Here is a 13,002-nt window from a genome sequence, read left to right on the forward strand (position 1 = left end):
CCCTATCTGAGTAGCAGCTGGGAAGGATTTTATCCCATTCTGTAGACTCTCTCTTCATGCTCTTAATCATATCTCTGCTATGTAGAAGCTTTTAAATTGATGGCATTTCACTTATTGTTTCCTGGTTTTATTTCTTGAGCTTCATGGGTTTTGCTGAAAAAGTTGTTACCTGAATCTATATGATGGAGTGTTTTTGTATAGGTCCTATGTAATTTTTTATTTCTTCCTTAATTTTGGCTCAGATCTTTATTATTTCTTGCCTTCTATTGATTTTGAAATTTGTTTGTTCTTCCTTTTATAAGGCCTTGAAGTGGAGCATAAGCTTATTTATTTGAGATCCCTCTATTTTTTTTTTTAATGTAGGCACTCAGTTGTTTGACTTTTCTCCTTAGTTCTACTTCTTCTCTCCAGCACAGTGGGACTGTGTCAGGCTACATGAGACAGAGAGTGACAGTCCTAGAGATTTTCATACGTTGAATCTCTGTTCTCACTGGTTTCTAATAGTTTCTTGATTTCTTTTTTCACTTTTTCTTTGACCCATCCTTCATTTCAAAGAATATTTTTCAATCTTCACGTGTTTATGTATATTATTTTTCTTGCTGTTTATTTCTACTTTAAATTTATTATGATCTGATAAGGTGCATTGAAATGTATAAATTAAACATTTTTTATTTGCCAAGACTTACATTGTGCCTTAGAATATAGTCCCTTCTTTTACATGAGCCACTGAGAAGAATGTAAATTCAGCTGTTTGGGGGTGAAATAGTCTGTAGATGTCTATTAGGTCCATTTGATTTATGGTTTAAATTTGGCCATAAATCTTTATCTTTATTGATTTATACTCTGATGACCTTCTACTGGTGATTAGGGAGTGTTGTGTGTGTTGTAATCACCCATTATTACTGTATTGGCATCTATCTGAGATTTAGTGTCAGGGAGTATTTTTTTTAATGTAATGGGTGTGCTGAATATATGTATCTTCTAGTTGAATTTTTTCCTTCATCAGGATGTGGTGGTATTCTTTGTCTCTTCTGATGTAGTTTTGTTTGAAATCAACTTTGTGGTATATAAGAAAAGCCACTCTGAATGTTTCTGGACTTCATTTGCATTGAATATTTTTTTTACCCTTTTACTTTCAGCCTGTGCCTTTGCCTATGAGTCTTTTGCAAAAAGCATAAAGTTGGATCTTGTTTTTTAAAAATACATTCTGCTAATATATATCTTTTCATCAGGGAATCGAGACCATTTATTTTCAGTTATAATGGATATGTGTTTGTGTTTCCTGTCATTTTTAATTTTTTGTTATATTTAATTCTGTCTTGATTCTCATTGTGTTGATTAGACTTTCTCTGGTCTTCATCTATTTGGGAGCTTTGGGATTTGTTTATGTATTCCTCTGTGTGCTTTTATCTTCAACTATTCTTTGTAGTGCTGACTTGGTGGTCATGAATTCTTTTAGTGCATCCTTGTTGTGTTGAAGGAGAACTTTTCTGGAAATAGCAATCTTGGCAGGCAACTGTTCCCTTCTAGAGCTGGGAATATCTCATTTCAGACCCTCCTTGATTTGAAGGTGTGTGTTGAGAGGTCAGAAATGAACCTCATTGTTTTGCATCTAAATGTGAACTCACGTTTCTCTCTTACAGTTTTTAATATTCTTTCCTTCTTTTCAGGGTTGCATATTTCCTTTATGATGTGTCTTGGAGAACTTCTTTTCTGATCCTGTCTATGTGGGGTCCTATAAGTACCCTGTATGTGGATGTATATCTCACTTTTGATCAGGAGAAAGTTTTCTGTTACTATCTCTTGATGCCTTTAGCTCAGATCTCCCTGTTCTCCTCTTTCCCAATGACTCTCAGGTGTGGTTTCTTGCTGTTGTCCCAGAATTCTTGTATATTCTGATTATGTTCTTTTTTATTTCCTTTATTGCCTACTGAGCACTCCAGTTCATACGTAGTGCACTCTAGTTCATACATGGTGCACTCCAGTGCATATAGCCTGTCTTCATGCCTGAAGTTCTATTGTCTATGTGATCTAATATCTTTCTGATGCTCTCACAGACATTTTTAAATCAACTCATTGTGTCTTTCATTCCAGTTCTGATTGGTTTCTTTTCAATATTTCTACTTCTTTGATAAAATGGTCTTTCACCTCTTGTATTTGTTCTCTTAATTCATGTCTTAGTTATTCTTTGAGCCACTGAACATTTTAGTAGTCACTTTTTTATCATTTTTCGTTGGAATTTCATCTTCTTTCATATTTGTGGGATCATTTGTTGAAGGATTCTGAATTTGGGGGTGGGGTGGATTGGTTTGCCTGTTTACTCATATTTTCAGAGGATTAGCACCTGCATATCAGTTGAGATGGATTCCTCTTCCTCTTTTATACATATGTCCTTTCATAAGTAGTTATCTTTTGTGTTGTGGGATTTCTCTGTGTTTTTGATGTATGGGTAGATGTCAAAGGCTGGGACCTAAAGTTCCCCCTGGGTTGCTTCTAGTTGGGGCCTAGTTGTGGGTTTGGGGTTTTTCTCTCTCTAGTTCTCTAAGTTGAAGTAACGTTGAGACGTGGATGGGGCTAGATTGTGTGTGGGTGAGATTCACTGTGGCTTTGCTGAGTTGTGATTATTTCTTGGCAGCAGGATCTCTATTCTGTGATCTTGAAGTGTCCCAATCACTTTCCAGACCGTCTGAGAGGAAGGGGGAGCCAGAACTGCACTAATGTCAGCAACAGATATATAACATTAGGATAAATGTGTGGTGTCTACTCTGATATCTATAACACGAACTGTCACCAATATAGGAATGCTGGGGTCAGCATTTAACATCACCAGATACAATAAAAAAAAAAAAAAAAACCACACACCTTATCTATATCATGCATTCAACAGCAGGAGTATAGTACATCATCTATATATTAATAAGCACAACATGCATGGGGTAGGAATGATATGAATGACATAATTGTATTATTAATGGGATTAAGTATTTAAGTAAAAAGAGAATAAATAAAAATTAACTGAAAGTAATGGAAAAAGAGGGAGAGGGAACAGGAAAATCTGTCAGTCAGTGGAGGACGAGAGTGATTGGGACCAAGAATGGAGGAATGAACTAAGTAGCAAATGTAAGATCCAAACAACTCAAACCCTTGTACAAGTTTACCCCACCCATGTCCAATGACGACTAATGAACAAGTGCAGGGGAGAGCATTGATGTTAAAGTAAGATGGCATGAATATACACATATTTTTGCACCTATCAGCACAGCAAGAATCCCTCCCCCCAGCCACATCCATGCACTCAAAATCATGAATGATGAGAAAAAGTGGAAAGTGATGCAATGTGATGAAATGATATGTAAGAAATTTTAGAAGTCAAAATATTATAGAATAGATAAAGCATGGGAACATGGAGAAAGAAAATGAAAACAGAAAAGTATAGAAAATCTTAGTGAGAAATAAGGGGCTTGTTTCTGCTCTGGTGGTCAAAGTAATTGGGTGAGGGTGGGTGTTCATTCTTCCTATTTTCTTTGGGCTCTGTGACTCTGGGGTCGAGGGCTGGGCTTGTGCAGTCAACATTTGTGCTCCTCCCCTGGCTGTCTCTGCTGTGGCTGGGAGCCAAGGCTGGCTGCAGTAACTTTCAGTTTCCCAGCACAGGGTGGCACAGCTGGGGTGCTGATAAACTGTGTGTCCCTGCAGCAGGGTGGACAGCAGGCTAAACTGGAGGTTCCAGTGATTGGGGTTTGGCCTTGGCTGAGACTGGAAATTCTGGAGCGTGGATGTTTGAGATTTGATTCATGGCCCTGTTGCCGGGGAGTTGCAGGTCTCTGCTGTACATTGGGGTTTCTGGGGCTTCCTGTAAAATCCACTTTCAGGATGCCGGGACTAACCCTCCCCGGGTTTCACCATCAGTGTTTTGGATTGTGAATTACTGGGTATTGGCCCTGGAGTGCGGGTGCTTCTGCGAGGCTGGATAGGCATCTTTCCAGTAGCTCTCCTGGGCGCCTGGCCCAGAGGGAGCTTTCTCTCTTAGGATCTGGAACCTTAGGGGGTCAGGTATGATTATCTTTGTGCCTATTTAAGTGTCTCTGGTTTAGGCACCCCCTGGGAATTTATTTTCAGTGGGTCCTGGTAACTTCCCATATGAGTTCCTGATCACCTGACTCTGCTTGTAGCTGTGCCCTGCTTAGAGGTGTTTCCTAAGCCCTGTCCCCCCACTTTTCTTGCTGTGCCTGGAAGCACTTCATACCAGCAGAACGCTTCCCACCTCTGGGGCCAGGGGTTTTGAGGTTTGCTTCCACTGAGCTGCTTTCCCTACCAACTCTGTGTCCATTGGACCCAGCCTTCCTCTCCAATCCCCAGGTGTCCACAAGCCAATTTTTCTCTATTTTTAATCTCTTTATCCCCAGCCTCTCTGTCTGCCTGTGCTCCCCGCTCCCCTCAGCAGCCAAGCTGAAGTGTCTGTAATGAATTATTTATTATATTATGTTTAAATTTCCTGACTTCTTGTGTCCCTGTGGTCATTTTCACAGGGCAGTGTTAAGTTCCACTGAACTCCCTTAGTCCCCTCTCTGAGCCGCTCTCTTCCTGCTTTGTACCTCTGGTCCTGAGGAGCTGCCTGGCCGCGCAGCCTGCCTCTAACCCGCCTTCCTCTTTCTCCCCAGAAACCTTCCAAGGCTCTTGATTTGCAGGGTGCCAAGTGGTTTCCTACAAGTTCTGCTTACAGCATGGGATCCCCTTCCAGGGGACAGTCCCACAGGGAATATGGAGGGAGAGCCTGCAGCCCTGGATCCCAGGGCTTTGCTCCTGGGCCTAAGCCTTCCCCTGGCGTTTTCCAGGGTGTCCTGCAACTGCCACTGGAGTCCTGGTGCTTTCTGCTCAGCTGCCAGAACCTTGCCCCACACCACACTTCCCACGTGTGCCCATCTTCCTGTGCGCTCTTTCCACCTCACATGCTGGACTTCTAGCACACTAATTTCTGACCCCAATTTTCTACCCTCCAGCTCTTTTATTCTAAATATGCTTGCTTTAGCAACTTGAGCTGAGAAACATCAGCATTAAAAGAATTCCCAGACCTCTCCGCCCACACCTTGGCAGTCACTGTCCTCCTCTCTGTTTTACAAATTTAACTCTTACAGTTGCCTCTTGGAAGTGGGATCCTGTGGCATTTATCCTCCTGTGCCTGATTAAGTTTATTTCAGGTGATTTCCTTGAGTTCCATCCATGTTATGCAAATGTCCAGGTTTCCCCCTGAAATTCAGGATGTAGGCTGGATAATATTCGAGTGTATGTATATTGTGTCTTTTCTTTTCCACTTATTGACTGACCTGCAGGGTGTGTCCACATCTTGGCTGATGTGAAGAGTTTCCCCATGAACAGGGAAAAGCACACGTCCTGACAATCTCTTTTCAGATATTTGCCAGATGAGTAAGTTTTGGAGATCTGCAATGCTATAGTGCCCACGTTAACAACCCTATAGATATGCTCAAAAATTTGTTAAGAAGGTAGCTCTCATGCTAAGTGCTCTTGTGCAGCTCACGGTCAGCATTTGCCTACAGGTTTGAGGCTGCAGGTTCAACTCCCAGCCCTGCCAAAAAATAAAGGGTAGATTTGAAATTTTAAAATATGTGTATTTGAAGAGTGGCTTATTTTGGATTTATGTAAATTTTATCTTTCTAAATTTCATTTTTTTCAGAGAATTATAGTGATGATCAAATGAGTAATAAGTGCACGAACATTTGGAAACTGTAAAACCCTAAACATGATATTACTAACCATTGCCATGCTATAAAATAAAATAAATAAGTCTTTGTTGAACAGATTCACTAATTTCCCCAAGGAACTTGGTTTGCTGTTGACCTGGCTGCATGTCCTTGTTTCTTTCCCTCTGAACGTGAAGCCTGTGTGGAGAGCCCAGCCTCCATGACCACCTGGGTGTGGGGTTCCCGCACAGTATCCCCAAAGGCGTGCACTGTTCTGCCTTCTCCTGTATTTCAGTCCTGCCTGGAACCTCCTTTTAAACCCCAATACTCTGTTTAAAAAATGTACCCTATTGTTTCTTTAAAAAATCTTTTTATTGTCATAAAGTTATAAAATTATATTTGTTGTGGCAAACCCTGGGACTGACCATGGAAGCCAACTCCAAGTATACATGGGTGGCACTCAGTACCTCCACCATGTCCCACAAGCACGGCCCTTCCCCAAGCCTGTCATCACCTCAAACTGACACTGCACTCCTGAACAATTCCACTGTCTTCCTGTTGCATCCCACCCAATTAGAGACTTTCCTGAGCCTCCACATGAAATGCTCCTTCCAGACAGGGCTGCCTGGGATGGCTTCTGCAGCCAAGTGCAGCTCTCCTCTGGCTTTCCTCCCCTGCCCTCGGTGAGTATTGCCAACATTCCTGGAAACCCACACAGGACACCTCGACTCGGCAGTGTTCCGACTGGTTGCCCAAATAGGAAAGCCTCTACCGTTTCCTCAGAATGGGCTGTGGATGTGCCACCCTTGCTGGCTTTGGAACCAGGTTCACCTCAGCCTTGCAGAGGTTCTGAAGGAGAGGGAGCAGAGGAGGCCATCGGCTCTGTTGGTGAGCGGGAACATCTTTTGCTTTCAACTTGTCCCCAAATTAATAACTATGTTCCGGTGCCCACTGCCAAACTCTGTGAATGTGACATAAAAATACAATTCTGTATTTTCCTTATCCAACTGTGCAGCGTCTCCAGGTCTCACGTCTCCCCAGAACTTAGGTGGAGCTCGGGGCAAAGCATGGAATCAGCCCAAGAGAAGACCCTGGAGCATGATTTCATTGCACTATCAAAGTGTTCTTTAGGGTATCGTTTTTGCTCAGATGTAGTTTTAAAAAGGGTTGTGTTTATCCACTAAAATAAAAAAATAAAATTAGCTAACGAAAGTTAGCATTAGTAACAAAGTTAACATTAGTCGACTTTTCCAAAGAGATTATTCACGTGGGCTAATTGAATTGTTGAAGAATAACTCAAAACCACAGCGAGACATACTCTATCTTTTGGAATGGTTACAATAAACAAATCAACAAATGATTAAAGGGTTTGTGAGAATGTGGAGAAATTGAAACCCTTTTCCAGTGAGTGAGAATATACACTGGTGCACCATTCTGGAATGTGCTCGGGGCGGGGGTGATTAAACACAGTTAAAATAGAGTTACTATATGAATCAGCAATTTCACTATTAGGCATTGCACCAGGATATATATATATAAAAAAAACAACAACATGTTTGTTCAAGCTTGAACATGAATCTTCACACTAGCAGGAGCACAGTTGCATTCAGAGGACAGGGGATTGGATATTATAGCACCTTTGTGACCATTAGAAATTAGAAGCTACCCAACTCACATCAACCAGTGGATTTGAAAAAGGTAGTAACCATGGATTGGAATAGTATTTAGCCAGGAAGACAGGAAGCTCTGGCACATGGGCATGGATGAAATTTGAAAACTTGAGGCTAAATGAATGGAGCAGATGCAAGACCCCATGTGGTTGATTCCACTTATAGGAAGTACCTAGACTAGGCACCTCTGCGTCAACCTGAAACAGACTGTGGCTTGTCTAGGGTGGTGACAGAGGTGAAGCCATGCCTGATGAAGTCTAAGGGGAGAAGTGCAGCTGTGTAGTGGAAAGAAAAGGTCCTCAAGTGGGCTGAATGTGATGGTACAACTCTATGAATAACGAAATATCATCAAATTACGTAGTTTGAACTGGTGCATTGCATGGTGTGTGAATGATATCACATAGGAAATTGTAATAAAAGGCTATTTCACTCTATATCTAAAAACATAAGAAAATAGTAGTGAGGACAGGAAGCCATGCAGGTCTGGGCATGTCCCTGCAGCCCGTGCAGGCGATGCATGCTGCTTCTTGCTGACCTACCCTTGGCGCTGGCTTCACAGAACAGAGGCATTTCCTGGAAAGGGCAAGGCTCCCACAACTTCAGGAGGCTCCCTCTGCCCTCTGGTATCTGCACAATAAACACATTAACAGTGGGCTTGGCTCCTTTCTAATCACATATCTGTTTTCACTATCACTTTCTAACAGAAAATCTACCACGCCAGGCGGGAGTTCCGGCCAGCTGCCTGTAAATGTCAGGGCGGACTCCCCTTTCTCATGGGCTTGGCACTGTCTTGTTACCCCTTTAGCTCGGCAAAGTCCTTCAACTCCATCCCTGGGTTCCTAAGCTTCTGATGCAGTTTTGGAGGATGTCTCGGCTTCTATGACTCAAGTTCCTCTGTAGCTCACAGGGACAAAGGCCAAGGCAGAGTGCGGGCACCCAGCTCTCTTGCCAAACTCTGGCTCTTGAGCCTTTTTTGTTACAATGGTGAGTTTTGGTGACACTGAACCTGCAGATTCAAGCTTGTCACTGGGATAATGAAGGGATTCCCAGACTTGAGAAAGCCGCTTCTCTTTGGTTAGGGCTTAGTGTCAATCTGGAAGTGCCCAGCTCATTTCCACCAGTGTGCGTGGCCTCTGAGTCATGGCGTTGGCGAGGTAGAAGTGCATCTTATGACCTGGGAGTCAGCCTGCTCTTCATTTTATGGATTTTAGTTTATCCAGCATTTTCCTAAAACCTCAAGTCTTTTTTGAAGCTATTCTCTTCCAGTTCCGGTTCCCCGAGGTCTTGGTTGTCAAGAGCTGCCATGAGTCACTGCCGCGGGCCAGATGCATCACAGCAGAAGCAGTTTCTCACATCCTGCAGGCAGCTGTGTGAGGCCTGCTGTGGCCCATTGGTTTCCCTGAGCCCTGTCTGGTTGGGCTGTGGGACCCTCGTCTCCCATGTCTCACAGGCTTCTCCTGCACAGGTCTGAACCTTACTTCTTACAGGGGCACCTGCTGTATTGGATGAGGGCCACACCAATGCCTCATTTTCACTTAGTTACTTTTGAAAATATCCTATCTCAAGACAGGTCATTTCTCAGGTAGTGGGTGTTAGGTCCTCAACATATGAATGCAGGGGCACAATTCAGTCACAACAAATGATAACACCCAGCTCCCACGTTTCTATGGGCCTGTGCATGTGTTTGACATGGCCTGTGAGCTCTAAATGACTGTTTCTGCATGATGAAGAAGGAGCTGGGGACTTGATGGGTCAAGGTTTAGGGCTGAATCCGGGAGTTTCTGAGAGGGTTAGGTATTCTTCCAACAGTGGATGAGCCCAGGATGTGGTGCTGTGTTTGAAGGGCCATGTCACACAGCCCTTCCAAACAGCTCAATGCTGGGGAAACAGGAGCTGGACCACGCGTGGCTCTCGCTCAAGTCCTCTGCTAAGGACTGACCCTTGGAGCTGCCTGTCACTGCTGCTGCAAGCTTGAGTCCTGCTTCCATTTTCTGTTTCTTTCTTGTCCACAGTGAGCAATGTTCTGGAACTGCTCATCTACCTTGAGAGAAGAAGTGCAATTGTGCAGACCAGCCGTTCCAGAGACAGCGAGGGTCTGCGTCTCTCCACCACACTGGGCACTCTCCTAACCAGCCTCATGCCCTGGCAGCAACCACGTCAGGTGTCTCAGGTCATTTTGGTTTAGAATCTATAAGACAGGAAGGTCCATTTCCTGGCCTTGGGACCACCTGCATGTTGCCTCAGGGAACCTCTCTGCACAGTGGGCACCCTGGCCTGGGTGGCTAAGACGCCCATCTTTACGTGAAATTTTTCCTTTTCCTTGTTCCCGTGGTAAAGGGGTGGCTGAGCCTAATCAGGAACGATGCTGGGGCAGGGGCTGGTGGTCTCGGTGCGTCCTCGTTCCCTCCCTCAGCCGTCATACCCCTCTGTCCTCTTTCTTGTTTATTTTACTTGTTTTCTTGATTTTTTAAAATATCTTGACACATACCAGTTCCTTCATAGAGCACCACGTGGTATGTTGATATATGCATACACTGTGCTGTGTTTGAATCTAGTGAGCGCGTCCATTGCCTCAAACATTGATCTCCCTTATGGTGAAGGCATGAACAATTCCCTCGGTATTCTTTTAACGTCCATGTAACATTCCATTTCTATGTCTCACTATTTCATGGTTTTCTTGTTTCATGAAGTTTTCAAAATGTCTGTGGACACTGCCTCTCCTGTGTCCTTCTCTCCTTTAGCTCACAGTGATGTGTGTGGGGGATCGTGTAAGTGTGTGAGTGTGCAACGGAGTGTGTCGCCCTCCATGTTGAACGCTCTGTGTGAAGCTCTTTGTGTATAGACCAAGGTCTTTTGGGTTCTGTGGGAATGAGGTGACATCTGTGTGTTTGTTTTCCATACTCTGGTGACAGGGTAGGGCCAGGTTTCATTTGCCTTTGCTTCCCCTGGTGTGAGCGATGTCTTTGAGGAGGCTCAGACGGGAGGCTCTGGAGTAGAGCCTATTGCTCAGGGCTGGAGGGCTGTATCTGTGGCCACGAGGGTGGCAAAGGCCTATGTCACTGCTGTAAGGGACAAGTGCAGGGGGTGTCTTGCAAATATATATGTATATACATATTTAATCTTTCAGATATTAGGATGCTTTGTCATTTTAGAAACAAAACCAAACCAAACCCCTTTTTTTCTGGGAAATCACGGGCCCGCCCTGGTCTAGCAAGTTCTTGGGTCACACAAGGCCAGCCTTGAGTGTGTCTTTGATGTGTGCATGCACCATTTCACAGTGACCTCAGGTATCTGGCCTGCACCCCCAAGGCCACGCTGCCCTGCCTGATCATCCCAGGGCCAAGAACCTGGGACCACGGTGCAACCCAAAGCCCCCAGGGTCATTCGACTAGCTGACCTAACCCATCACCTGCCCTGTGTTGTCCTTCCCATTTGGCCCTGTGTGGCCTGGACCCTGCCTGCTCTTGGACCCGAGTGGATAATGCTTGTTTTCCTGAGCATCTCTTGTCTGCTCTTAAGGAGCCGGACTCTCCACATCATCCACTCTCCACTCTCCACACTGCTTCCAACACTCAAACCTCCAGGGAAAGCCTGTCAATCAGCTCCTGGAAGTCAAGAAACCATGCTTGTATTTTATACTTCTTTCAGAGAGATGTCAAAATATTAAAGGAAGAAGAGGCTAAGACCAAGAAAAACATCCTATAAAGCTGAACTCTTATCACACAACATCCCATGTCATTTTCCATGTTTTAAAAGTTAAATAGCAGTAGAAATTGCTGTTTTTTGATCAGGAATAATACAAACAATCATTCACCAATGAAAATCACCAAGCAACAGCTAGATGTCAGCTTAGCAGGTGCCATGGATCCAGGAATGTGCGAAGCAGGAGGAAGTCTCAACCCAGGGAACGTGCAGGGAGGAAAAGCTATAAGACTGGTTTATATGACAATAAAAGACAGTTGAGTCAGAAGAAATTTCACACATTGAACATTGTACAATAGATCTTGAACCACAAAAAAACAGACAAAAAAAATCCCAATGGAAGGTTGCTGTCTTTATATAGAAGCGAAAGATAATGTACATGTGCGTGTTTTATGGAAATATGTGAATATATCCATGTCATATGGGTATGAATAATCGTCATAAACTGTTAATAGAAGCTGTTTACACAAGATGATCAAAGGGCTTGAGTGAGAAGTGAGTGAGAGAAAGTGAGACCTCAGAGGTGAGGCCCTGCTCTCTGGCCTCCCTGGGACTGCTGGATACTCGGCGATCAGGTTTGGGGAAGAATGGCTCTTGTTCAGAACAGCAGATAAAGCTCCCTGTGCCTGGATCATAAAAAGAGCTGGGTGAGGCACCCGGGAGGCTGGGAAGGGTCTCCTGCCATGACCAGGTGCCCAGGGCATGTGCTCGCACCTGGCTGTCTCCACTCTGCTCCTGCATCCAGCCTCATAGGCTGCACCTACAGGTGCTCCCGCCCAGCCTCCATGCCTGGGGCGAAGCCATAGACCTGCATCCTGGACGACAAAAAGTGGATGCCCCCTCTGAGTCAGCCTGGCCTCTCTGGGGGAGCACCCCAGCCATGTGCTGCCCTCCACTCAGTCTGGCCCGTGGACATGTCCACCTGGAGGACAGTGATTCTCCCTGGGAGCCGTCCTGTCTTCCAGGGAGGGCTCTGTGCTGTCTCCAGAGCTTCCAACCATCTACGCCCTTGGGCTTGTCCCTGGGAGCATGAATCCCGCTGGCCGGCTGGCGGAGCGCCATCATCCTGAACTGATGCAGGGCTCAGTGGACTGTGGGCAGTGAGGCAGGGACTCTTGGTCCTTCCTGCAGCACCTTCCCTGCCTCATCACTGGTCATCCATCTGCCCAGGGGCAGTGGGGTTCTATCTTGTGCCTCTAGTGCTGCCCATCACCAGGATGCCATCTACCCATTTCCCTCTCTCCTCTCCCATGCTCCTTTGCTGAAGATAAGGTGTGTATCCATTCACTATTGCCTGGTGGTTCTAGGAAACAGTAGGTGCTCAATAAATGATAGTAACAATGGCAGCCAGCACTCTCCGAGAGCTTCTGTGAGCTGGGCACTTCTGTGCCTCAGCTGTGTTACCTCATGTAAGCCTCATGACCACCCTAGGAGATCAAGCTCCTCTCGTCCTGTTGTTACACTTGAGGAAACCAAGGCACGGAGAAGTAGAGTCACTGGAAGAGGTTTCACAGCAGAACTAGGATGCACACCTGGGTTGCCTGGTTCCAGAGGCCCTTGGGCTGGGAAGCAGTATTTTCTGAACCCTTGTCAACCAGGGACTTTGGCCTTCTGCTCCCACCCAGCTCAGGGGCATCCTCAGGAAATGGAGTTGTAATGTCATGGCCAGTGGGTAGAGACGGGGCTTCCAAGAGCAAGCTTCTAGTCCTCAAGTCCTCCTGGATGACTCCAGGAAGCTCAAGGCCATGCAGACCCGAGGAGGCAGCCCTGTTCCCCAGCATTCTCTCATTCTTGTCACCCTAGTCCTTGGCAGTGGGGTGTGGTGCTGAGGGTCTTCCTCCTGCTCGGGCACCTGCTGCCAGATGTTTGCCCACCTGGAGGACAGTGATTCTCCCTGGGAGCCGTCCTGTCTTCCAGGGAGGGCTCTGCGCTGT

This window comes from Marmota flaviventris (genome assembly GCF_047511675.1).
Source record: "Marmota flaviventris isolate mMarFla1 chromosome 5 unlocalized genomic scaffold, mMarFla1.hap1 SUPER_5_unloc_1, whole genome shotgun sequence".
Classification (NCBI taxonomy): Eukaryota; Metazoa; Chordata; class Mammalia; order Rodentia; family Sciuridae; genus Marmota; species Marmota flaviventris.